At 47.8% G+C, this 18,410-nt stretch overlaps 2 protein-coding genes and 1 long non-coding RNA gene across 6 annotated transcripts in view; 2 read left to right on the top strand and 1 right to left on the bottom strand.

Annotated features, from left to right (window-relative positions):
* The window catches only part of LOC142575562 (uncharacterized), a 50,591-nt gene extending 45,541 nt beyond the window's left edge, over nt 1–5,050 (bottom strand). Inside the window, exon 1 of the mRNA XM_075685013.1 lies at nt 3,750–5,050. The gene's annotated coding sequence lies outside the window, so the exon portion shown is untranslated. The remainder of the gene's footprint in view (nt 1–3,749) is intronic.
* The window catches only part of LOC142575555 (uncharacterized), a 426,302-nt gene that overhangs the window by 292,665 nt on the left and 115,227 nt on the right, over nt 1–18,410 (top strand). The window lies entirely within an intron of this gene.
* On the top strand, nt 14,190–18,385 carry LOC142575572 (uncharacterized). Its single transcript, XR_012826686.1, has 2 exons — nt 14,190–14,378; nt 14,560–18,385. It is a non-coding gene; the product is annotated as an uncharacterized LOC142575572 (long non-coding RNA).

Here is an 18,410-nt window from a genome sequence, read left to right as displayed (position 1 = left end):
ATTATCCGCATATCATTCTGTTCTGCAAATTCTACTAATAACTCTCCCCTGCTATTCCTAGAGCCTATGCCATATTCCCCCACTGACTTTTCTCCAGCCTGCTTCTTGCCTACCTTGGCATTGAAGTCGCCCATCACTATGGTGTATTTTGTTTTGACTTTACCCATCGCCGATTCCACGTCTTCATAAAGGCTTTCGACTTCCTGGTCATCATGGCTGGATGTAGAGGCGTAGCCTTGTACTATATACCTACAATATGTTTCCAGCTATATCCTGATTAATCAGGAATCCGACTCCTAGTTCTCGTCTCACCGCTAAGCCCCGGTAGCAGAGTACGTGTCCGCTTTTTAGCACTCTATATGCTTGTTTTGTCCTCCGAAGCTCACTGAGCCCTACTATATCCCATTTAATACCCTCTAATTCCTCCAATAACACTGCTAGACTCGCATCACTAGATAACCTTCTAACGTGAAACGTTGCCAGGTTCAGATTCCAATGGCGGCCTATCTGGAGCCAAGGATTCTTAGCACCCTCTGCTGCGCCCCAGATCTGACCGCCGCCGTGGTCAGTTGCTTCGCGGCTGCTGGGGACAGATGGCCGGGGTTTGATGGTTGTATTCATATAGTATATGAGGTTTTGGCCAAGTACTGCACCAGGGTGGCCAATCCTGCTCTCGTGACAGAGGGCGTTACCGGTTTTGGTCACCGGGATCAGGCCGCACTCCAGGCCTGTTTGTGCAATCTCCTCCACACATGGTTTTTTTTTCTGTGGAAAATTGCGCGGCACCGGGATTCGAACCCCGGTCCTCTTGCACGCGAGGCGAATACTCTACCGCCACCGCGGGAGTTGTACGCCTCATTTAACCTACAGTGGTGCCTTCTTTGATCAAAGTGGACTAATCTGAGCTCGGTTAAACCGCACACATGGCATTCAACTAGAGAAACCTGGCATTTAAGACCCGCACATATGTGGCCATACATAATAAAGGATATTTTTTTTAAGAGGGTCTCCGTACAGTGACAAACCTAAAGACATTAAAAAAAAGAAAACGAAAAAAGGAAAACAGGGGATTTGAACTCGTGGCCCTTGGATGTTGCCCGAAGAGATAGCTCAGTCGGTTGGTCAGTCAGGCCCCAGGTTAAATTAAACCGCCATAGCTCCTGTCCAGAGCCTCATACGTGGAAAGAGAGCGATGTGCGCGATGGTCGAGTGGGTGGAAGGCATACTTTCTTGGAAAAATTGCCGCCCGTAGATAAGAGCGAACTCTAGCGGCTCTAGTCTAGGAAAATCTTAAACAAGCGCGAGCGTGGCACGCTTAGCGTGGGAAGCTCGCCCGAGTAATTATCTCAAGGACTGCTGCTCACGAGAGCGAAATACCTTTGTTAGGTATTATCGTCGTGGGTGCTACTGGTACTGCATGAATCTGTATAGAACTCCTCAGCCACTTGAACTGTCTCATCCATATTAGTAACGATATTGCCGGCTTTGTCTCTTAACGCATACATCCGATTCTTGGCTATTCCTAGTTTCTTCTGCACTGCTTTTAGAGAAGGAAAGTTTCTGAAGCATAATTGCAGCGCCGTGGTTTTAAAGCGCACCCGCGGTAGAGAAACGCAAGGAGATATAAACGTGCGTGGCCATGATACACACGCGACAAACTGCCTTAATAAATTTAGATTTGAGAGAAAGTTTCGTTAACAACCGATAACCTGGCAATCGGTAGAAGACGAGACGTGCTTGCTTCCCCGTCACGATATGTTTGAGCCTAGCGCTACAACCTATAACTAGTGACCCTTCTGCTAGGCGAACACCCCCGTTGCATTTGGTGGAGCTCCTGTGTTTCTCTTCGACATCCTGGAACTCCGCAGTCGAACGCTACCACCAGCTGTGGCAATGGATGAACCGGGACCGTTCCAGGCTACTGCTGCCGTGCCCCCCGCCATCGTCTTTATTTAAATATATTGTGTCTGTGCAAGTTGTTCGCAGTGGAAATGAACCGTTCTCAACGTACGGGGACTGCTTCGTCCCCCCCGCCGCCGCCCCCACCTGCGTGTAGGGCACCCCCAGCTGGGTGGAATAGTTTTCAATCAATCCCAATGGAAATTCAACAAAAAATGATGTGAGAAAAAAAAAACGCCGGTGAGGTAGCCGCCTGTGGTGCTTCTAATGCGCTTGTCCTCCTATCATCGCACGTATGCGCCAACTTGCGACTAAGCTCTTAGCCACACACAATGAAATTTTATCTGAAGAGACAGAGGCAACTCAAAAGAAATGCCGAATATGGGTAACTCTGGTAATGACACTTTAGGTTGGGGGAGTTGACAACGGCATCGCTTGGGGAGGCCTTGCTGCGCCCCGTCCCCCCATAGTTGATAATGATTTATTTACATGTGAATGATAGATGATTTATTTACATGTGAACGACACACAAACTAGTTCACCTCATCATTGATTCATTTGAGTGAATCGATGATGAGGTGAACTAGTCCGCGTGTCACATCTATGGGAACGTTGACACTGGTGACGTCCACGACGGTCTTCCACACTGTGGCCCCGGTTAGCGGTGAAACCTCACTGATGTAACTGAACACCAGTCTTATTCGGTCATGTTGAAGACCTGGAAATACAAGATTTTATTTTTATTCGAGTGTTCTTATTCTAGGGTTGTTGCTTGGGGTAGTTGGTAATCCACTATAAATGACGACGTACAGCCCGAAAGACAAGGACTGTAAGAGACGACATACACAGCGCAGTGTATGTTGTCTCTCGCAGTCCTTGCCCTTCATGCTGTACGTCGTTTTTTATCATGTTTTTTTTTATCATTAGCGTTGCCAACAACTTTTTCTAGAAGGAAATGGATCTACGGTCAGGACACTTTTTCGGTGTAAGGAGACTCCGTTAAAGGGTCCATGAACCACCTCTTGGACTTGGTGAGAAAGCACAGACCCAATAGCTGACATCAATCATGAAGGGTGTTTTGCAGGTCTTCCTACTGTTACTGTGTGAAGTAAATGAAGATACTTGCGATATCATAATAATTACGTACAATAATAATTGCAGCCCATGCTCAGTCACAAGGGTGAATGAGCAAGCAGCACGGCCTTAAAAAATTATAAAATGCCCCTTTGTACAAGGTTAAAAAATTGCAGTTACAGCGTACAAGTACGACTAAAAATAAAAAAAAGAGCAAGTCTTCGAAAGTGTCTATCGCACGAACATCATAAGCTTAGTTCCTAATGTTGCTATAGAGTTTTATGGCAATGAAAATGCAATGTATATTAAGGGCAAGCCGTGGCACAGTTAACATTTATGGCGTAATTAGGAGCATTGCCAATACTTGCTGGGTCTTGATTTGTTTGGAAGTTAAGAACTTTTGTAGAATATTTCCCCCTATATTTTCGGTGGACTAAACGTGAAGCCTTGCTTACAGTTGACTAAAATTAGGGGGCAAGTTATGGACCAGGTGTAGACGAAGTTTAAAGCATGTGGAATAATTAGAGCCTCAGCAGTAGTAAATTATGTATGCAAGGGCTCTGGAGCGTTCATGATCTAGAGCACCACTGCAGTGCAATGTGCCCAAGACCACGCAGGCAGTGGATTACCCACATTATGAGCTCCGCTCGCTTCTATGTAGGCGCAGTTGGTCATGCGTGTCTTTTGGTACAGAATGACAAACTCTTCTATGGAATCGTATCATATATAGGCAATTCTGTGGAATCATAGATGTTGAAATATGGGTAATCTCTTACTGGTCTGCACTGGCATTTCTTTATGGCCTAGCGGAGCCTTGGTTCTGCTGGCGGTGGTTGCTTTCCCCAGGTCCGTGATTTTAATGATGAACTTGTGCTCCGATTTTTTTTTCATCCTCACCTGCAGAAGGAATATTTCTTTGTCTTTCTGCTGTCTTACAACAAGATGCCACGAGTAAATGTACATCTTAGCAATATTTAACATACGTGAGCATATTAAAGAACGTAATGAAATAACAAAATGTATGGCGATTTTATTGCTGAAATAAATTTGGCGGCCGCGGAAACTGATGCTTCCGAAGCATTGCATGACCAATGAAAAGAACCATGAAGAGGTGTACGAGGAGCGCTTGACGTTTCTGCACAGCCGCGAGCAAGAGCGGTTGCGACCGAGAAATTCTATATTGGAGCCTTTGCTCCTTGAATATGTGACTCTGCCTAGGTATTAAGGAGGAGGTTTCTTCGCACATGTTGTAGAATTGCCCCCTAGACATGCCGGAATTGCGGAGTGCAGTCGAGTTTGTTTATGCTCTGCCACTGGCTGCCCGCGCGGTGTGGCAGTGGGCATGGACGCTGGGGTCGCTGGCAACCGAATGGCCGTCCCTCTGGCAAGGGAGCTTCTTTCCTGCCCCTCAAAGACGGGGCCACAGGAGCTTGGCGACCCATACCCCGTCCACCCGGACCCAGTCCAGGCGAAGGCGGCGTGATGAGCTGCGCTCCGGAAACATCCCAGAAAATCCTGCGCTTGTTCCAGGGAAGTTCACCCGTGCTGAAGCCACGCCTGCGACGCATCGTCAGGGCGACAGTCACACCAGCCTGCCGCACCAGGATGCGTCTCCAGTCACTTACCGATCCTGCCCAAGGAACCCGCTGCTGGATCGGAAACATACTATAGCACTGCGGGAGAGCGATAGCCACTCTCCCCGCTACTGTGGGGCCTCAGGATTTGGATGCCTGGCACTAGCAAACGCCTCATATTCCAGTCGTTACTTCGATTTCTACAAGACTCAAAATGGTCATATATACCTGAACTTACTTCCTCCTCTGTCCCTACGTTCACCCCAATGGATCCACTTCCAGGGCGCGGAAAGCTTTTATGGTTATTTAATTAAACTCTCACAAGAACAACAATATAGCAACAACATTAAGCGACAAAAAGGCAGAAATAGTTTCACTGTGCATGCCAACGCCAGGCCGGTAAATTCCTAATTCCTCTTTAGAAAACAGGGGGAAGGTGGGACCGACGTCCGTTCGTACAGCACTCCCTCCATCCAGAGGACGCGCTCTACTCTGGCGCCGCCTCGCAGCCATCGTTGCCACAAAGCACGCGTCATGCGGGGCACTATGCTTTTATTCTCACGCTTTCACCGCACCCTCCCCTCCCCCGCTTTCGTCCTCGCAATCTATTCACTATCGCGACATGTCCTTTTCTGATGCACTCCGTGTCGTTCTTTGATCCTTCGCCGTTGTGCTCGTTCGCTCTCTTACGCTGACACTTGCGCTACGAGGCCATAAAGAATCAGGTCTATAGATACCGGGCTAATTGTGGGAGCAGCATTCATTGACCGAACTACAGCATTCGGTACTGTGAACCATTCTATTCTTTTGTACAACCTACAGTGACCTACGGCATCACTGGTCCTTCATGGCTAGCTAACTATTCGGTGTCAAGTTGTACATGGCAACGGTCTGCTTTCAGCACCCAACTTTGGTGTTGCTCAAGGTTGTATTATGAGGTCCCTTACACTTCCTGTTGTTCATAAAGAATCTACCCGATGTGCTTACCAGTTACAAGTTCCTCTTGTATGCTGATGACACAACCATTTATTCATCTCGCTAGTGATTGGGAGTATGCAAGATCAGCGTAACACTGAACTTGGCAATATCGACAGGTGGTGCTCACTAAAGCACCAAAAACATGTTTTCTTTCATAACCTTCAAACAACAATTCTGCCTACTACAGGTGTATCATTAAGTAATCATATCCTACCAATATCTGACAGCGTTACAGCTTTGGGTGCCATTTTATACAAGCTATATAATACGCATGGTTAGCTCACTTCTAAAATAAATTTCATTTTGTACTCACTTTATTATCAAAACACGCAGCTATTTTCAACCTCATATCTCGTATTCTTCGCTCGTTGCATATAATTGTTACACACATTGCCATTTATCATACTGTAAGCAGACGCTGCGCAGACACGGTGGCGCGCATGAGCACACCTCGATGGGCACTCTGCGTTCCAATCAACTAAGAATTTGTGCAGCTTCCACAGTGCTGCAACAAGCCAGCTATTTTACTCGTGAGCGCCAGCGTTACATCCATTGTTTATTTATTTATTTACACAATACTGCAGGCAGCAATGCTGCCCAAGCAGGAGAAGGATTACAAAACATGCTTTTTCAACATATTTTCAAATGAAACATGAGATGTCCATTCAACAATACGTTCTGCTAAATGATTCCATTCTTCGCTCGTAGGTGGAAAAAAAATAATTTCTGAAAGATTTTAGTGCTTGCAAAGTATGACTGGACTACATTAGAATGGAAAATACGCGACGACCTTTGTAGAGCATGGGCATTGTATGTGGCATCCGTTACAGGAAGTACCCCGGCATAAAACACTTTCGTGTTACAATGCACTTTTTGTATGTGGCTACTATTCGCCAGTCATGCAGGCGGAGGACAAAGCCGGTCCGCACCACGCAACATGGTCTGAGTGGATCGTATGAGCACGAGGACTCACGCGGGCCCTGTCGGGCACAAAGCAAACGCTGCGCAATATGCACCACATCTGCGTGTAGCTGCGGTCTGCTACGTAGCGCAGATACGGCAGGGTGCCCCGACAAGTCCACTGGCTCAGCGCTGTGCTGCTCGCTCATGACAACCGCGTTTGGCTTACGTTTGGCGCGTCGGAGGTGCCAAAATCGGGGGCAGTGGCGTCTACATTAACATCCAAATTCAAACGTGAACTGCGCGCCACGGTGACATATAGACGGCGGTGCCTTGTGAGCACGCCTCGCTCTGTCGTAATTTTGGCAGTGAAAGGCATTCAAGGAGGAGCGGAAGCACCGCGAACGCCGCGTTTGATTGCCAATAAATCCGCTTCTGGTGAACGCATCGAAGCACTTTTCGTGACAAAGTGTTTATTAAATAGCCTACTTTAACTTCCAACGCTTTTCTCCACTTCTATCAACATGTAAGTGGATCAGGGCCCGCTTAGGTGCCTCCGAATACGTAAACTTTACGTAAGATTGGTAGAGTTGACATATACACTAACAGCTTGTGACAAAAACTGAGAAAGTGAATTCGAAATAACAGAAAGCATTCACTTACCCCTTGGGTGGCCTCCTTGTCATTTATTTGGTTTATATGTTCATCATCAGGTCTGATTTCTTCTTGGAGTGTTATCTTATATTCATAGCCCAACGGCATCTTCTAGCTGTACTGGAAAAAACATGGTGAGACATATTCAAGACGGGACATACCTAAAGGGTTCCCGAGCCGGCCCAAGGGCTTGCTGAAAAAACAGTCCGCGGATAGCATCCATTTCTGTGAACACCCCAGCCAAGTTTTGAAGTTGTGCGCGGCGCGTGGAGTTCACAAGCCGAGCGCGAAGTCGCCTTTCTCTCAAGCGCTCTCTTTTACAGCGATAGCTTTAGGGCCTCGTTACGCCGAAAATTAGGCGTTGGTCGTGCGCCAATTTCGAGCACAAATTTCCGTAGATATTTAGGTATATTTATGCCATATCCCACGCCATGTTATATGACATGCGGCATGTGCGAGTTATATTGTCGCATCATTATAGTACTAAAGTTGCTCATACCTGGTCTTACATTCTGACAAAGTTATTCGTCGGAATTTTGAGAACGATAGTCAAGAAACCAATGTCGTAAAAACAAGAAACTTTCAGCGCATGCTTTTAAAGCTTTCTTTGCCTCTTTTTGTGACTTTCCCGCTGCTGCTACACTGCGGCTGTGGTCTTGCATGCCGCCTTAACGCCGGCCACATCGACACGCAGATCAGACGCACGCCTTAATCTAACGCCGGCCGCGTTGGGACGTCACTGAGATGTGGCCTCGACAGAAAAAACATGAAAGGCATACACCGTCGGTGTTTTCTTTCACGACAGATGGTTATGAGCTGTAGCTTTCAAAATTCCGAGGAGTAACTTTGTAAACAATGTAAGACAAGGTATGCGCCACGTGGAGTGCCTGTGTGGTTGTGGTTCAGACTGATTATTCGCCTAGCGATGCCCGCGGCGTCGACAGCGGATTTTTCGGGACAATGGGCCGTTAGCGTACATGACAGGAGTGTGGCACAAAGACGACCCGAAAAGCTCGTGTCAACATTTACGCCGCGTCGCCTGTGCACAGTGCCCTCTGGAGGCCGTAACTAGGCGCGAGCCCCCACAAATAGAGTGCGGGAGCTGCCGCGGTTGTCTCCGTGCTCACTGCAACAGCAAGGATAGCGAAGGGAGCAGGCGGAGAGAATGTTAGCGAAGAAATATAGAGAAAGCAGGCAGTTCTGCGACATAGAACGCTAGAACCCACAATGGCGCCAAAGCGTGCACTCAACGTCGAGGAGACGAAGGCTCGCAGAAAGCGTCGAGCGGAGCAGCCAGGGTAACATTGCACATCACATCACGACTGTCGTATGCGGTCAATATATCACCGCCAATCAACGCAAACAGCAGACAAAGCTTCGCTTACATCGATTCCCTCATTGCGTGGGATAGGCATATTTTTCCTTCCAACTTCTCATACTTAAATTTTGTATGTGCGAAACAATAGCGATCAAAACTTTATTGGCACGGCTGTGCACTGTGTCCGGGGCCCGTCCACGAAATAGGCTACATTTTTCAATGGGATCCTGTTTCTCACTCTCTTATGGACGCTTTATTTCGTAATATAAAGGATTCCTATACGCTGCTGCTATTGGCCAATAGCTAACATCAACCAACAAGAGGGTTTGGATCACTGCGCTTCTTCCTACTGTTAATGCGCATATTTTTTTACAAAGTTCAATAAGCAGGCTGATGTAAGGGAAGATGTGGCTTTACGTTTCTATAATAATTACGCGGTTCCGGAAGAAGCAGGCTATCGTCTGGTCACGCCCGGCCGTGGCAGCATGCATAGGGAATAAAAAGTTTGGCCACCCTGCTTAACGGTGTCGTAGCTTTCGGGTGTCGCTAATTTCGACTGCTTTTGAAGAACGCTCAACTAGCCTCGAAACAAGCAAAACTTAAGGTCAGACTTCAAGCACGCTGGCCAGCGCGCGTTCACTATTATAACCATTCATGGCTAGACGCGTTTACCTCTTCAAAAATTGCGCTGGTTGGATGCGGCTAGCGCACGTCAGTCAAGCTTGGGGAGGACAGTGCCGATCCGCGCCACGTACTGGAGCGTGTTAGCGCGAGCACGCATTCAAGCCTTGTCGTGCACAAAGCAGACGCTGTGCAACGCGCTGCCGTTGCAATTTGCATGTCGCCGCGGTCTGCAACGTAGCGCTGATACCGCGGCCGCCGCGGGATTCCCTGACGAATCCGCTAGCACAGCCCAGTGCGGCTCGCTCTTGACTTTGGCTTACGTTTCGCGCGTCGCAGGCGCCAGCCACAATCGGAAATGGTGGCGTCTACGTTAACCTCCGCAACCAAATTTGAACAGCGCGCCACGGTGACATTGAGAAGGCGGTGCGTTGTAGGCACGCCACGCTCCGCCGTATACCTTCCGCAGTGCAAGGCATTGAAGAAGGAGCGGAAGCAGGGCTAAGGCAGTGTCTGATTGTCAATAAGCTCCTTCATCATAGCCATATATGGAGGGCCTTTAGTTTGCGCCTGCACCTCTGACCGCAGGCTCCGCCCCTTAAAGGTATCTCTGCGGTATAACACTATGAGGGATGTGGAGGATTGGCATCCCCAGCAACGATGATGCTGTTACGCTTCGTTATGTCTAAACTTTTGCGGAACAGGGCCCCGAAACGCTGCCGCTCTCCCGGCGAACTGCATAGGTTTAGGACAAAGAGGCTGCCCTCGCCTTTTTTGGTTGGTGTTAATTTCGATGAGGACGTGTTCTCTGTGACACACGGCGACATCATGTACGAAAAAGTCGCAGTTTTGCCCAAAAGGCGAAGCAACAATTGCGATAGCAAATTAGTATATATCGCTATATTAAGTAAGTATAGTAGATTTATCGGCCGTATAAACTTGTAAACGCTGGCTTACTAACCATAAATTAACAAGCACGGCGTCAGATGTTTTTTTTCTTGTTTTCATGTCGCGTTGCATTCGCAGTCTTTTATTTTCTTTATTTCGCTTGAATGGAAAGTCAACCCTCCCGCTACAATCGTGGTCGGGTTACGTTCGACTAAATACAGTATGTAACGCTAGCGAGGAATTTACCGAGTTGGGGATGATAGCCACGATTATTCTGAGCTTTCTACAATAACAGGGAAAGGATCTATCAGCTGCTCAGCGTCGTGTCTGCGCATCCCCGTAAGGGGATGAGATTGGAATCTACGAGCTAGCGTTGGAACTCACCACAGTACTGAAAAGCTGAATCATTTGGGATGTGAACACTTGAGCTGCACTGTAAAATAATTTACACCCTATAGAAACTGAAAAAGGGTGTAAATGTGTCTATAACTCACACCCTTAGGGTGTTATCTTTATAACGGACACCCTAGGGTGTGAATTATAGACACATTTGCACTCTTTTTCACTTTTTAGGGTGTAATTTATTTTACAGTGTAGACCCTCCGACAGGCTCGACATTAATCGTTCCATATCTTTTGTCGGCGCTTTTTCGACCGCTACCGCAGTAGCATCGGAAAGGGCTGAGCCTGCACCACCGGTGTAAAATATACACTCTCTATACTCCGTTTCAGACATCAGGGGCAACGCTCTGCTAGCTACGCAATAAGTTCGCTGACGATAACGTATCACTACGCGCTTTGCATCCGTGCCTCTCTGCGCGCCAAAGGCGTATGCTCGCACGAGCTTGCACGTGAGGCAAAAACCAAGAAGAAACGCAATGAAAAAGAAATTGATCTAAAACAACGCATGAGATACTAAAACAACGCATGAGATAACCGTATACGACAGTTTGTTCCTGAGGATTAAAACGTTTTTGATACAACACTCAGCCTATACCAAGAACAGTTCCGCACAATTACGGTCAAGAATACAGCGTCGCACACGAGCGTCTGGGAGGACGACGCATTGTGGCTGGCGGAGACACTTCTTCCGGCCAACGCGGCATTTTAGAACGCAGCTCTTTGGCGTCCGTTCCTGGGTTTCGCATCGTCGTCGGCGTTGTCGTCGGCCTCGTAACCAGCTCCGCCCCCCTTTCATCCCCCCAGCGCTAGCAGCGACCGACTGATACCGCTGGATGCCGCTGACGCCGCTAGAGAGTCAAGATAACGTGACTGCATAGAACACCGTCGCCGCCATGCAGAAAGAGGAGGAAAGGGTCCCCCCCCCCCTGTTCTTGTGTGGCGGATAGGGTGTTCTTCAGTTGCCGACGCGCCGGTTATTTCACGTAGGCCCCGGCACGTCGACGAATACGTGACCACCTTCCCACGGCTAGACCTGGTTCTTAGCGCTGCGGAAGCGAGGGTATCATATTGTTTGTGTCGGCATCGGCGGCGTTGTCCCTGAAACCAACTCCGCAGCTGGGGTTGACTCACTATCGGCGTCAGCGGCATCAGTCAGTCGCTGCTATCTCTTCCCTCCTCCCTCTTCCCTCCTACCGCACTCAAGAAAGACGTCGTGCACTTCCTGCAACTCGCATTAACCGTCCATCGATCCACACCGATGTTAGTAGTGGGGGACTTTAGTGTTGACATGAAGACAAACAGCAATTTCCTAACACTTATGCGGGAGAACATCCCGTTCCTCTCGCTCGTAACGCGTCCCACGGCTGTGACAACCTCGCGAGCCACTTGTATAGATCTCGTCTTTGAGAATCAAGCATTGGTGTACCAAGTCGAACATATATCAGTCTATTTCTCCGACCACAAAGCTTCCTTCATGACTGTCAAGAACTGTTAGTGGAGTCTTTGTTAAAGGAATACGTGTGAAAAATAAAAAAAAAAATTCTGTGATAGCGCATACATGTGTTGCTCGATTCCTTTGCCTCAATCTATCGAAAAGGTGAAACAGCTTATTTGCTGCGCTCAAATTTCGCATTAGGAAGTAACGTAATCGTCGGTAATTTTTTTTCTTTTTACTTCGATATCGTTGTAAGGTTATGCTGCATCATGCCATTGGCTATCACCCAGATGGCGTAATCCCACGTGACCACCGACCAGGGAAACGCTAAGTCCCTCGTGCTTGGAAATGAAGTATTAAATCACGGAAAGAACCGATGCCGTTTGGACGCTTCCCGTTTGCACTGGAGTAACATTTTGAACTGGCGATGCGCCTTGTTTCTTCTTCCGTCGAACGGTAGTCAGGTGTCCTTTGATGCGACAAAAGTTGCAAGTTTAGTTCCTGACCGGACAATTTCTGAAGACGCAAGTGCCACACGCTGCCACAATGGTAACATGGACCTATTTGATGCGTAGAACATGAGCGATTTTCATTCTGCCAATTGTCCCTGGTTAGAACGCCGTCACGCTGACGCGTCGGGCAGGCGTTCGAGAACGCTCGGCCGTCTTGAGTACGCCGGTCCATCCTGCCGGGTGGGAGGCCATGGCAATCTTGACCCGAACGGCGGGCTCCCGAGCCACCATCGTGCGCCGCTCCGACCGGCTGAACGCTCTCGGCGTCGCCGAACGCTTGCTTGGCGTTCTGCGTCGCTCCAATTCTCGGCCGATTCCTTCGGCTTTATCCAAGGTCAAATGTTCGCCGTAAGCCAAAAAATGTTTCCATACGAGGGTTTGCGATTCCATGAATTATTTTCTCTCGGATCCGGTCGTCGTAAGTATAGCATAGGACCTTCAAGCGAGTGATTTCTCCTTGAGCGCCGTAACGTATACCATGAAACGCTCACCTGGCAGTTGATTTCGGCTTGCGAACAGATGTCTCCGCGCCAGGACATTTGTAGTTTCCGAGATTAGCCGACCCACGAGTTGATGCTCGACGCTGGTCCTCCCATCCGTCCCGGCCGGCCGCTTTAATGTGCACCTGGAAAATTTTCTTCCATCTGTACAAAGGAATCGGAGGAGTGCCAGGTAATTCGAGAAACGGAGGAATGTTCAAAAAGACGCCATTCTGTCGCGTCACAAGCAGGAGGAGGCGTAGGGAACTCGAATGAAGAAGACAATATGGCGTCGCCGAAGATGGCCGTAGACGAAGAAAAGGTCTAGGCCGAATCCAGCTGAAGCATTCGGACAAACTCCCAACGTATGCGAGGAAATAGGAGAGAAGTGACGTAGATAAGTGACGTTGTCAGATCATTTGAGACGCGGCAGGTTCTTGCGAATCCTCGTTGCCATTCTGTACCATCGCACCGGAAGCCGGCCGACGGAGGGGCCTAGCGTTTGGGCGGACGACGCAGCGAGGTTCGCGGAGACGCTTGGAGTCTGGTCAACGTGGCGTTTATTCGACTCGTATAGCATTTGAAAGACATGTCGCATCATGCCACTGACTATCACGCAGGTGGCGTGATCACAGCTCATTGGCCATCATGCGATCATTGCAGATAATAGCTAGTGCTACTTTTGATGCCAGGGTACAGCTCGACACAAGAAAGAACACCAAACTATTTTAAGTACGGACGCAGGCGCGGCAAAAAAGTATCACTAGCCTCGACAGCGTTGCCCCTGATTTTCTGAAGCGGAGTATATATGTGGGGACACTCTCGAGACTCGATCTACCGGATAAAGTAGCAACAACGAGCGTCCAACAACGCGCGGTGACGGCAGCGGGTACCTATCGACGGGACGACCCTTAATTATTGCCAAGAATCAAGCTCAAACCACCCAACGCGTACACAAACGCCCCAGAGTTGCAGCGCTTACCTTGACTCCTCTCGAAGTAGCGTCCAGTGGGCAGCGCAGAAAAAGACGTCCACGAGCTTGAGCGCCCAACACAGGAACGGCTCAGTGCGGCAATGGGTCCTCTCCTCCAAGTAGCGTCGAGCGGACAGCGAGGAGCAAGACGTCCAGGAACTCGAGCGCCGAACAGAGGAATGGTTCGTTGAGGCAATGGGGGCTTACCTCGAGGGCTCGTTCCACGCGACCCCGTGCAGAGCCACCTAGAAAAAAATGTAAGGCCACCGCATCACCTCCTCTCCCCTGTCAATACGTCACGAGAGTCGGATGTTAGCGGTGTATGGGGGAGCGCTGCGTTTCTAGAACGCGGCGCGCGTTCTGAAAACAAATTTTCTCCGTGGTTGGAACGCTAGACCGGCAACGCATAGAGGGCAACGCAAGGAGCATTTGCTTGGTGGCTTTGGTGGGGCATGTTGTACCCTAAACGCGATTGCTTTTCTTCGATTGTGCGTGGTTCGTCGTACACGGAAGCGCAACGATGCCTGGCTGTAGTTGCGCACCAAACTGCAAGTCCAATTATGACGGAGTACAAAGTGTCCGAGTGCACAAGTTCCCATCTGACCGAGCCACTCGGGAAGCATGGACGAGAGCAGTGCTCGGAAGGACTTCTCGCCAACGAAGTACACAGTGGTAAGCATTTCTTCTCTCTATTGTTATTCTGGGTTTCCATACGAATAGGTTTCGTCAGCATAGTGCGCAATGCATTCGTGCACGCGTGCACTATAGATGGGTCTGTGCACCTGTCGACGCGCTTGTAAATTCAACATTTTCGTCGAGCGTCATACCTGTAACGGCTTTTTTTTTATTTCAGCTCTGTGAAAAGCATTTCTTGCCATCGGATTACTTGAAGACGACATCTTACACGGACGTCAAGACAGGAAAAGTGGTCGAAGTTGCCATGAAAAACATCCGTCTGAAGAAAACTGCAGTTCGGAGCTTGTTTTCCAATTGCCCTGTCTATTTATCGCGTCCGCAAGTGTGCGTTCGAGAAGCGCCGGCTGCCAAAAGAGCGCGCTTGGAAGCCACATATTTGCAAAAAGCAATAACGCTTTCTCAGCAAACCCAAGCAGAAGAGGACGCCAAAAATCTGGTTGGAAGCTTTGCGGACTTGCTGAAGGCCTTGCCAAGCTTTCAGTGTTCGGACTTCTGGACAGTTTTGAACAAGGGCTCCAAGGTTTTCTTTTTGGACTTATCACTTCAATCTGCTCCTGCAGTCCGTACTTCGGTGATCGTGTCCACAGACCTGCGCGTCGAGTGTGAGTGAGTGAGTGAAAAACATTATCAGCTCTAGATTCGCTGGTCTTCTGCGGTCTTCAGATGGAATCGTCCATCTTCTAGCACAACGGTCGGTTGCCCTTAGTCCAGGGCTCCGCTGGATGCTGCTGCCAGTTGTGCTCGCCGAATCAGACCTTCTTGGTCGACCTGGCGATCGCTGGAGAGCACTCCCTCCCATTGCTGCGCACTCGGGTTTGGTATAACGGGTACCACGTCTATCTTCTGGCATGTCCACGTTATGTGATACAGCGTGGGTGTTTCGTGGCACCAGGGGCATTTGTCATTGTATTGTGTGGGATAAATTTTGCTGAGTACGTTTAGGTTCGGGTACGAGCCCGTTTGTAGCTGCCTCAACGCGACAGAGTCCTCTCTGCTAAGGGAGTTGTGCGGTGGTGGATACCGCTTTCTGCAGCCCTTATAGTAATTTAGTATCGCCGAATAGTCTTAGGGTACAGGTTCGGTCTCCTCGAGGGCGCCTACGTCGAAGTATTTTTTGGTGAAACGGGTGTGAGGAAGTGTGGTGATGTTTTAGTTCCTGAAAAGCTGTGCGACTTGAGAGATTTGAAAAATGTGTTACACATGATCGAACAGACACGTAAGGATATCAGCACTGAGCGTTATGAAAAGGCCCGTCATCTACTGACATTAGTTTCGACATTGCTAGAGGAAGTAAGTGGAAAACATTTCGCATGCGAGTTGCAAGAATGGCATTTGGAAGTGCTTAAATTCTTGAAGAGTCAAGTTGATCTTCTTTTGAATGATGCTGGCCGATATCCCCCCGACTTATTGGTTTTTGCTAGCCTTTTGTTCACAATTTCACCTCATGCATATAGATTCCTGAGAAGTTCGATGAAGCTTAAGATGCCGCGTCCTGATACGATCAGAAGACTGTGTTCATCGTACGATGTACGCCCTGAAACGGAGCAGCAAGAACGTAGCTTTCTTTCCTATGCAAAGCGTATTGTAAGCACATATAAAGAGCATGAAAAGACTGTAACGTTAATGATTGATGATATTCACCTTAATCATTTTTTTATTACAAGGCTGGGTTGGTTACTGGTGCTGCGGTAAATTCATCGACTGCAGCAAAAACTGTCCACATATTTATGATACAGAGCCTGCTTTCTTCAAATAAGGATGTTGTACACATCCTTCCTGTGGCACAAATCGATGCTAAGGCGCTGCACGACTTCCTTCGGAAGATTCTTCTTGATCTAGAGGCATCTGGTTTAAGAATAATCGCAGTGATCTCGGACAATAACTCCATAAACAGAAAAGCCATGTCCTACTTCGCTAAGTCGGCAAGTGTCAGCATTGTTTACCAGCATCCTGCTGACCCATCACGACCCCTGTTTTCTGTGGTGGACCCAGTTCACATACTTCAGTGTATAAGAAATAACTGGCTGAATCAAAGAAGCGTTGGCAAATGCATGTACTTTCCTGAACCGAAGAGTGATGAGGCTGAACCAAAGATACTTACAGCATCTTTCAAGGTATTATGCCAGCTGCACGAAGCTGAAAAGCATGAGCTCTTGAAGCTAGCACCAACGCTCACTTTGAAGGCACTGAACCCCTCAAACATGAAACGGCAGAACGTTAAACTGGCCTTAAATATTTTTAACTCATCTACTGTTGCTGCTCTCAGTGTTGCAACGTTCCAGCATGCAAATGAAACCTCTCAATATGTCGACACCATTTTGACTTGGTGGAACATTGTTAACGTCAAGACGCCAAGAAAAGGACAGCGGTTGCGAGATCAGTTGCAAGGTCCAATAGTTTCATCGTCATGTCCTCAACTAGAATTCTTAGAGAGAATAATTCAATGGCGTGATCACTGGGGAAGCCTCAAACATGACAATGGCCGCCTGACACGGGAAACGCACACAGCTTTCAGCCACACTACCCATGCCTTGCACGAACTTGCCATATACTGTCTCAAAGAGCTTCATTTCGAGTATGTTCTTTTGGGCAAATTTCAAATGATAGCTTAGAGGATCGCTTTGGAAAGTGCCGGCAATTGTCTGGTGCCAATTACCACGTGTCTATAAGGCAGATATATGAATCTGAAAACAAATTGCGTTTGCAGAAGGTTCTGGACCTGCCAGATTTGGACATTCTACTACCACCAAGCGCGAACACGTTGGAGACAAGTGTACATTCAAGAAACGGCCAGTTTCAAGTCACTGTGACCGACTCGGACATTGAGAAAGAAACGTCAAGGCTACCGGCACTAACCTATGTTGCCGGCTATTGTGCCCATGCAGCTCTAAAAAAGCTGACATGTGCATCTTGCAGTGAAAGCCTTGTGATGCAAGACGTCGATCTAGATGACCCTGAGAATGCATTAATCACGAAGATGACAAGGGGTGGCCTGAAGTTTCCACGAGCAGTTGTAGTTAATGCTGTACTCTTTACTGAAATTATATTGGACAAGCTCAGGACACCAGAATATGCCGTACGATTTTTCAGCCTTCCTAGGCAGAAAGATACTCTTGTCGGCCTTGTGTTCGCTACCCTTCATGACTTTGAGGATGTCGATGTGTGTGATTTCGGTCATCCTGCACAGGAGGTAATGGGGCATGTTGTAAGTGCTGCAGCGAATACACTGCTGAACAACTTGTGCCGCACAGAAAACGACAAATTACGCAACGCCAAGAACGACCGAAAATTGCAGACCTTGAAGACCTGAGATGATTCTCATTATTTATTTTTTATTCATGAAGCTCTGTTTTGTTGAACATCTACGTATGTTTGTGTTGACAGAACCCTTGTAAAAAGAAACCTGTGGCGTCGCTAGGACTTATTCGCCTACATTATCAAAATTTAAACCCTGCATTTTGGCCAATTCAAATGTTATTTCAGTGCATTGTGCTACCTGTTTATGATTCGAACTCTCCATGCTACCGCAATCCATTAATTGCATGTTTTCCTTTAGGACTGAGAGTAGGCTTCTCGTTTTTTTACTTACTTTTCACCATTATCTCAGTATTTTATGAAGACCAATAAGGCCTGCAAACAAGGCGGGTGGAAATAAAATAACCACAAGAAATGGTACAACAAAGACGGAAGCTTATTCTATTTGAGAATTAGTTGTGCGTGACCCTATAATGATAAAATTTTCACAATAAAATTAACCTCGATATTCGTGTGTCTAGCGAGGACTGTTTTACGCAATGCAAGAGTGAGAATTGTATATTGTAATGTACATATGTGTACATATATTGTAATGTACATATGTATATTGTAATGTAATGTAATCGTAATGTATTGTAAGAGTGATAATTGTATATGGAAGATTTAAAATGTTTGTTTCTGAATGCAGTTCTTATCATTTGTGAATAAAGTATATTCTGTGTCTTCAATATGCAGTTTTCCTCTTTCTTTCGT

This window comes from Dermacentor variabilis, chromosome 3 (genome assembly GCF_050947875.1).
Source record: "Dermacentor variabilis isolate Ectoservices chromosome 3, ASM5094787v1, whole genome shotgun sequence".
In the NCBI taxonomy this organism is placed as follows: domain Eukaryota; kingdom Metazoa; phylum Arthropoda; class Arachnida; order Ixodida; family Ixodidae; genus Dermacentor; species Dermacentor variabilis.
This window is presented reverse-complemented; position numbering and strand designations above follow the sequence as displayed.